We start from the raw sequence: 9,045 nt of genomic DNA on the forward strand, positions 1-9,045 counted from the left end.
TGAAAGTTGCTATGTAGATGACACTCGGGAAATAAAAATCTTTGATTTGCTTTTAATATAGTAATATAATCAGGGGGCCTCAATCTGCCACATAGAATAGACATACTTTTGTGGTGCTAGCAGAGCCCATGCACTGTCTTGGAAATATCTGTTTCCTATCTACAGACACTGTTTCATCATGTCCCTGCTGCTCTCCCTCCAGCCACAGCTAATGGGACCAGGAGTAGCAAATTCATTGTCCAGGAGTAGCAAATTCAAATCATTCCTTGCCTCTTCCCAGGTGGCTGGTAATCCTTGGTATTCCTCAGCTTGCAGCTGCATCGCTCCAGTCTCTGCGTCTGTCACAGACACACAGGTGGCCTTTTCTCCTGTGTCTGTATGTGTCCTCTCTCTCTCTCTCTCTCTTTTTTTTTTAAAGACAAGGTCTCACTGTTGCTCAGCACTAACCTGATTCTGCTGCATGGTGGCGTCCACTAGAACTGAAAGGCAGAGGTGAGTCAGGGTGGCCTGGAGAAGAGTTGAAGAACGTTGCTTTTAGCATCTCTCTACTGATTTGGAAGTTTGACAATCTCTCTGTGTCTTCTTAGTAGTTTTTCTTAATATTTAAGAGGTATACTCAATTTGAATCTACATTTAATATTTCCATCTTCTTCCTGCATAATTCAAAACCCTCCAATTGTAGGTGCTGACTGTTACATGCCCAGGGCTTTAATTTCACCTTGTTTCTGTATCCCACAAAGCAGTCACTCGTCACTGTTATTGCTAATGATGGTTTAGATTTACCTATATGATTACCAATGTCTTTGTTCACTGTCCTTCTTGAGACTAGTCACATCTTGTATCAGTCTATTCTCAGGCTGCTAATAAAGACATACCCGAGACTGGGTAATTTATAAAGGAAACAGGTTCAATTGACTCACAGATCCACAAGGCTGGGAAGGCCTCACAATCATGGTGGAAGACAAAGGAAGAGCAAAATCACGTCTTACATGGTGGCAGCAAGAGGGCATGTGCAGGGAAGCTCACCCTCATAAAACCATCAGATCTCGTGAGACTTACTCATTATCATGAGATCAACATGGGAAAAACCCACCCCCATGATTCAATTACCTCCCACCAGGTCCCTCCCACAACACGTGCAGATTATTACAATTAGAGGTGAAATTTGAGTGGGGACACAGAAGCAAACCATATCACATCTTATTATGAATTCTCAGGGAGATTTATCCTACATTTGGTATGTGATCTATGGACAAATAAAAAGGCAGGTTTTCCATATGACAGATACCAAATGTTTTCTCTTTCTGTAACGTACAAGTTGCTTTATTTCATCTATTTTATTATTCAATATATTTGTGTCTTTACTGCCTTTTTGTCTATGAAATTTGTCAGATTCCGAAAGCATCCTTATTGATACACTATCTCACAGCATTTTTATTTGGGTAGTAAATAAAATTATGTGTGTGCACATGTAAAACCTTTAGCTCAGGGCTTTTGTGCTTAATCCTCTCTTCTCTTCCCTCATAATGGCCCAAGCTTTTGATGACCTCCTATTCTATAGTGTCATGGTTCAAAATCCAGAGAAATACTTTCTTACCTTAACACAGTTTTACTCGGGGGATCCCACAGTCTGAAATCAAAGTATCAGCAGGGCTGTGCTCCCTCTGAAGGCTCTAGAGGGAATCTTTTTTCACCTCTTCCCAGGTTGCTGGCAATTCTTAGTGTTCCTTATCCTATAGCTGTATCACTCCAGTCTCTGCCTCTGTCATCAGATGGCTCCCTCCCCTCTGTGTCTGTATGTGTCCTCTCTTCTTCTCCTACTTTTTTTTTGTTTATGTTTTTAGAGACAAGGTCTCATTCTGTCACGCAGGCTGGAGTGCAGTGGTGTGATCACAGGTCATTGCAGCCTCGAACTCCTGGGCTCAAGCAATCCTCCCACCTCAGCCTCCCACGTAGCTGGGACTACAGGTGCATGCCACCATAAGAACACCGGTCATTGGATTTAGGGCCCACTCTACCTCAGTATGGCCTCGTCTTGATTTAAGTAATTATATCTGCAAAGACGCTATTTCCACATACGGTTATATTCAGAGGTTCCAGGTAAACATGAATATTTGGGGGACACTATTCATTCCACCACGGGGGGTGGTGTGTGCAGGGCTGTGGTGGTCTCATTGTCTGAATGAAGTCCATCACTCCCCATCACTTTTAATGAGGTCAGTAATCCCCGAAAGGGGATTTAAAGGAAACTTTGGGAGCAAAAGATCTTAGTAGATGTTGTAGCGTAGAATGCTGCTCTTGGCATAGTGAGCCTTGATGGAAAAAGTATTTCAATAAAAGAGACTGAAGTTCGTTTGTGAAAATTGGAAAGGTACTGGCTGTACACCCTGCAGAGCCCGGAAAAATGAACCTCCTCCTCACCCTCTTTTTTCTGTTCTTGGTAAACAGCTCTGACTCAAAGGAAGAATACGCTGCCAGCCAGGGACCATGTTTACACTGAAGTCCACATGGGAATGACAAAAACCTGCTGGGAGGCTTTTGTGGGTTGTTTTTAAACTGTGTGAATAATAAGGGCTATTATACATATGACAGAATTATTGTAGAATTGGGGCCTATTGCCTTGGTCTGTGTTGAACATACAGGCTCAAAGTTTTGGAGCAGGGATGGTTGGTAAGCGAAGGGATGTTACCAGGCAGAGCAGAAGGGATTGTCTTGGGAAGAATATTTAAGTGACATTTATTCATTCAACAAACACCTACTGAAGGCCTACCCACTGTGTGGTGGGCACTGTATTAGACTGTGTATCTCTCCTTCATTATAACTCATATATCATATATAGGCATAATAGTTTATGGTTATTTACTCAAAAAATGTGAGTAAGCTCATGTGAGGATAACGTAGCAAAGCTTCGAGCTCTGAGTTAACTAAAGCATGGGAAGTTGATATGAAATAACGAGGCATCATGCCTGGAGTGAAATGGAACATGTCAGGGTTTGTGTGAGGCTCAGACTCAGACAAGATCAGGATGAAGTCTAGGAAAGATGGTATTTAAATCTACTAATCTAAGATGATTCCTTAGCCAGGGTCACATCAGGTGTTGTGGAAAGATCAAGAGAAAAGAAACAGTACGCTTTGTCAGATATTCAGGAATAGGTGTTACTTATTGGGTTTATGTAAAAAACAACTGATAAAAGGACAAAAGTTGAAACACCTTCCACTAAGACAGTTTTACACATTAATCTCAATAGTTGTGCTTCTGAACGAGTTGCCAGGTAACATGGATGTTTCTTTCATCTCAAAAATGTCTTCTTAGACAAAAGACCAGGGAAGCTCACAAAGGCCAGGGGGTTGCCTTCTCTTCATAGGTACCTGGTAGAATCTACTCATTTGGCCATATTTTTGGGGTGACCACAGGAGCGAAGCACCAGCTGATTGGAAAGTCATGATGTTTTGGGACCAGAAGAGCTTGCACAGAACGTTTCATCTTTCCCCTTCATTTTTCAGCTAAGGAAAATACCCAGAGTGCCAAAAGGTCTGGCTCAAGACCACTGGTGGCCAGGGGAACCAGGTTTTCTAAGCCATGTCTGATAGAAGCCCATTTTGCCACTTCTGTGCCCTCACCACTGGGCACATCCTGGGTTGGAATCGCTACAGCCTGGCCTGGGCCCCTTGTACTTTTGGAAGGGCCTTTTGCCTCCTGGTTTGGGATTGTTCTGAAGCATGATAATGAATCAGGGAGCAAGTAGGACAATGAAAAGAGGAAGGATCCATGTAAAGTAAAAGGAGCATTTAAAAGAATTTCAAGGCAATGACATTTGTCCTAATCCCTAGGTGGTATAAACAACCAAAATAAGAATTCTAAGAGTTCACTTCTAAACACATAAAAAGTTAAACTTCAGGCCGCACAGGGCATCAGTCCTGTAATCCCGGCACTTTGAGGGGCTGAGGCGGATGGATCACTTGAGGTCAGGAGTTCAAGACTGGCCTGGCCAACATGGTAAAACTCCGTCTCTACTAAAAATACAAAACTTAGCCAGGCATGGTGGCAGGCACCTGTAATCACAGCTGCTTGGGAGGCTGAGGCATGAGACTCGCTTGAACCCAGGAGGAGGAGGTTGCAGCGAGCTGAGATTATGCCACCGCACTCCAGCCTGGGTGACAGAGTGAGACTCCGTCTCAGAAAAAAAAAAAAAAAAAAAAAAAAAAGAAAGAAAGTTAAGCTTCAAGCTGGGCACAGTAGCTCACTCCTGTAATCTCAGGACTTCGGGAGGTTGAGGCGGGTGGATCACCTGAGGTCAGGAGTTGGAGACCAGCCTGGGTGACATGGCAAAACTCTGTCTCTACCCCCCAAAATACAAAGATTAGCCAGGCATGGTGGCACATGCCTTTAGTCCCTTCCCACTCAGATGACTGGGGTGGGAAGATCACCTAATCCTGGGAGGTTGAGGCTGCAGTGAGCCATGGTCATGCCACTGCATTCAGCCTGGGTGACAGGGGGAGACCCTGTCTCAAAAAACAAAAAACAAAGTTAAACTTCAAGTAATAGAATTCTTAGAATAGAACAAAACGGAATTGGATTTTCTAGTTAAGGAAGGATGAATAAGAAAATTATGTCACCTGTAAAAGCTGACATTTCTAACATGTATTATTAGTTCACTCTTTCTATTAGTGAGTAGAAGAGTGAATATATAGTTAAATATTTATTTGATAAACGTGCCTCTTTTAGGACCTTGGGGTGGTCATTCTAGTAAAAAGAATAACCATACAGAACAGTGAATATAGAAATACTGGTTTTAATGTAGATTGCAATAATCACTTGTGTTCCTTTAAAAATGCCTTTTGGTTAAAGTCATCTTATCAGTTTGTTTTGCTATAATTTCAAACAACTCCCTCCACCTAATCCATTTTCTGTATTTGTTTTTTCTAGCATGGCTATAAGGAAATACCTGAGACTAGGTAATTTATTTTTAAAAAGAGGTTTAAATGGCTCACGGTTCCACAGGCTGTACAGGAAGCATGATGCTGGCATCTGCTTGGCTCCGGGGGAGGCCTCAGGAAACTTACAATCATGGCAGAGGGGGAAGCAGTCACATCTTACATGGCTGGAGCAGAAGCAAGAGAGAGAGCTGGGTGGTGCCACACACTTTTAAAACAACCAGCTCTCATGATCACTCACTCACTCACTATCATGAGAACAGCACCCAGGGGATGGTGCTAAACCATTCATGAGGGATCTGCCCCGTGATCCAGTCACCTCCCACCAGGCACCTCCCCCAACACTGGGGATTACAATTTCACATGAGATTTTGTGAGAACACAGATCCAAAACCAAAATCCCCTAAACCAAACCAAACCAAAACAAAACAAAAAACCAAATCTAGTTTGAAGCACTTATAGAAGTCAAACACAAATACTAAAAAACAAAGAAATCAACAAACAAAACAAACCTGAATGTTAAAGATATTTGAATTCCAGTGAACCTATTTCAAGTTGTAATAAACATGATAAAACTTCAACACAACAAAACGATTTGGACAGCTCTGAGAATTTTGCGTAGGTGTTATGGTCAAAATCTATGAATGTAAGTGATAGCAATGGAGGACCTCCTAGATCAACCTAAAATTCCATGATTCAGTATTTTTGTCTTTTAAAAACCATTATTTTGTCTATAAGGTATAACTGACCCATAAGGTTGCTCTTTTTCAAGGAAAAATTAGAAACAGATTTGATTCAATACCAACAGTTAATTCAATTCCATTCACTTCTTTGCAGTCCAGTATAAGCATATATGTAATATTTTAAGTCTTCTACATGAACATGTGTATGCATATACCCTTAAGACAAAGTGAGAAAACTTTTTATAAAACTTACATTACTTTTGATGACCACAGCTCTGGAGACTAGGAGATACAAAATCCAAACAAAATCTCAAAATCAAGGTAGGAGACTGGGCTTTTCCTTCAAAGGAGAATGGGAGTGTGCTCCCTAAAATAATTACTCCAAGTGTTCTAAGAAAGTAATACATATTTGGGGCTGGGCATAGTGGCTCACACCTGTAATCCCAGCACTTTTGGAGGCTGAGGCAGGTGGATTGCTCGAGGTCAGGAGTTTGGGACCAGCCTGGTCAACATAGTAAAACCCCATCTTTACTAAAAATACAAAATATGTATGGTGGCATGCACCTGTAGTCCCAGCTACTAGGGAGGCTGAGGCAGGAGAATCGCTTGAGCCTGGGAGGCAGAGGTTGCAGTGAGCTGACATCGTGCCACTGCACTCCAGCCTGGGTGACAAAGTTAGACTCTGTCTCAAAAAAAAAAAAAAAAAAAAAAAAGTAATGTCTATTTTAATGTGAAACAGTCTGGAATTAACTCTTTTTTGCCTACCTGTGTGTCTGTTTGATATTCAGGGGTTAGTAATTTTGTATCAGTTATTCATTTCCACACATTTTAGATATCCTCTGCATAAAATAAATACAGATGAGAAAACTGAGGTCATGTAACTAGCCCAAGGGCACATAGCTCAGGTAGAAGACTCTGCTGCAGTGAGGTCCTCCCACCCCAAAGTCAGCTGTTACTCATTGACATTTTGCCAAATCCATGACATTATTAGTTACGAACTAGTGATATTTCACTAACTTTACTCAGGAAAGCCGTTGGGTGTGCTGTATTTCCCACAGTGTAGTGTGAAGATCACCTGAATGAGAATCTTCCTGGGGTGAGAGTGTGATATCGTTTGGATATTTATCCCTTCCAAATCTCATGTTGTAATTTGAGCCCCAGGGTGAGAGGTGGGACCTGGTGGGATGTGTTTGGGTCATGCAGGTGGATCCCTCATGATCAACTTGGTGTCCCCCTCTACAGTAATGAGTTGTTCTATGAATTCACTTGAGATCTGATTGTTAAAAAGAGCCTGGCATCTCCTTCCCGGCTCCGTCTTGTTTCTCTCTCATCATGTGATCTGCACACATCAGCTGCCCTTCCCATTTCACCATGAGTGGAAGCTTCCTGAAGCCCTCACCAAAAGCAGACGCAGGCACCATGCTTTTTACAATCTGCAGAGCCATAAGCCAAATAAACCTCTTTTCTTTTTTTTTCTTTTTTGAGACGGAGTCTCACTCTGCATGATCTCAGCTCACTGCAACCTCTGCCTCCCGGGTTCAAGCAATTCTTATGCCTCAGCCTCCCGAGTAGCTGGGATTACGGGTGCACGCCACCATGCCCAGCTAATTTAGTAGAAACAGGGTTTTACCATGTTGGCCAGGCTGGTCTCGAACTCCTGACCTCAAGTGATCCGCCTGCCTCGGCCTCCCAAAATGCTGGCATTACAGGTGTGAGCCACTGCGCCTGGCCTTCCTTTCTTTGTGAATTACTCAGCCTCTGGTATTCCTTTGTAGGAATGTAAAACAGACTAAGACAGGGTGTTTGTTAAAAACACAAATTCCTGAGGCCCATACCCAGCCCTATTGAATCAGATCCTGAAGAAGGGTCCCAGGAATAAATATTTTAGACACACTCTGTAGTTGATTTTTTTTTTTTTAAGAGACAGGGTCACCCAAGTTGGAGAACAGTGGTGCAATCATCATACTCACTGTAACTCCACACTCCTGGGCTCAAGCGATCCTCACACCTCAACCTCCCAAGTAGCTGGGACTGCAGGCATGCACCACCATGCTCTGCTAATTTTTTTTATTATTTTTTTTATAGAGACGGGATCTCCCTTTATTGCCCAGGCTGGTCTTAAACTCCTAGCTCCAAGTGATCCTCCCACCTTGGCCTCCCAAAGTGCTGGGATTACAGGCATGAGCCACTGCACCTGGTTGTAGTTGATTTTTACGCTTATTAAGATGTTGGAACTGTTTAAAGAAGGAACATTTACTCATAGCTGAGTAATCACCATGGCAACTAAAGAACCCAACACCTGAACCACATTCCAAATCATTTTATGTGTACCATCTTCTACTTTAAATGATAGATTAGAGAGAAAAAAACTATAAAGATCTGGTCAGAAAGTCATAATTTATTCATTAACACAACCTCAGGTCCAGAAGCAGCCTGACATGACAACTTTTCTATCTCAGTTATGATCCCTTCCAGACAAGAGTGATGCGGTCATAGATCTCCTTCAACAGACCAGAGATGTGCTTGTCCCAAAGTGGCCTCATTGGGGACACTCTGTCATTCTGCCAGCCTTGCCAATGTGAGCTACGTGGGGTGACCCCGCTAAGGGAACTGCTGCGAGCTAATTTTATCCCAGTCCCTCACCCCATCAAGCACAAGGATCTATGAATCAGACAGCAAATCTGAGAAAGAAAAAAAAAGGCATTCGGAATAATTTTAGGAAGAGGGATGGTATACTTTTAGAACTCCAATATCATGAGAAAGAAGGAGAAAGAGAGAGAATGTGAATTTTCCATCTTCTATTTTCTGAGACTGTCTGCAATTTGCTCTTGATAACTCAGTTTGGAATAAAGCTCAGGTGACGGGCCTTCTGTTGCCATGGTAATTACTCAGCTGTGTGCAGCAGCCTCACGTGTCTCTAGTTTTCCTACAGAAGCACACTCAAGGTCAGCAGAGGATACGAAATGCTCATCCTAGGCTCCTGGGAACAGAGTTGTACTCTGCCCGGCACATGACCAACATTTCTTTAAAATGTATTCCATCCCTTAAAATATTAGTGATTGTTTTTTAACATAAAATGAGGTAAATTTTAACTCTGGTGTGCAGAAAATATAATTTCATTTTTACATAACTTTTGATTTCTCCCTTTATTCCAGTGGGATAATGGGGAGTTAAGTCAGTCGTTAGCGATCACTTTGCTTTTTTTTTTTTTTTTTTTTTTGAGACAGGATCTCGCTTTGTCACCAGGCTGGAGTGCAGTGGCATAATTTCAGCTCACTGCAACCTCCACCTCCCAGGCTCAATAAATCCTCTTGTTTCAACTTCCTGAGTAGCTGGGACTTCAGGCATGTGCCACCGTGCCTGGCTAATTTTTAAATTTTTCTGTAGAGACGGGGTCTCACTATATTGCCCAGATTGGTCTCAAACT

Source organism: Macaca fascicularis, chromosome 7 (assembly GCF_037993035.2).
Source record: "Macaca fascicularis isolate 582-1 chromosome 7, T2T-MFA8v1.1".
Lineage (NCBI taxonomy): Eukaryota > Metazoa > Chordata > Mammalia > Primates > Cercopithecidae > Macaca > Macaca fascicularis.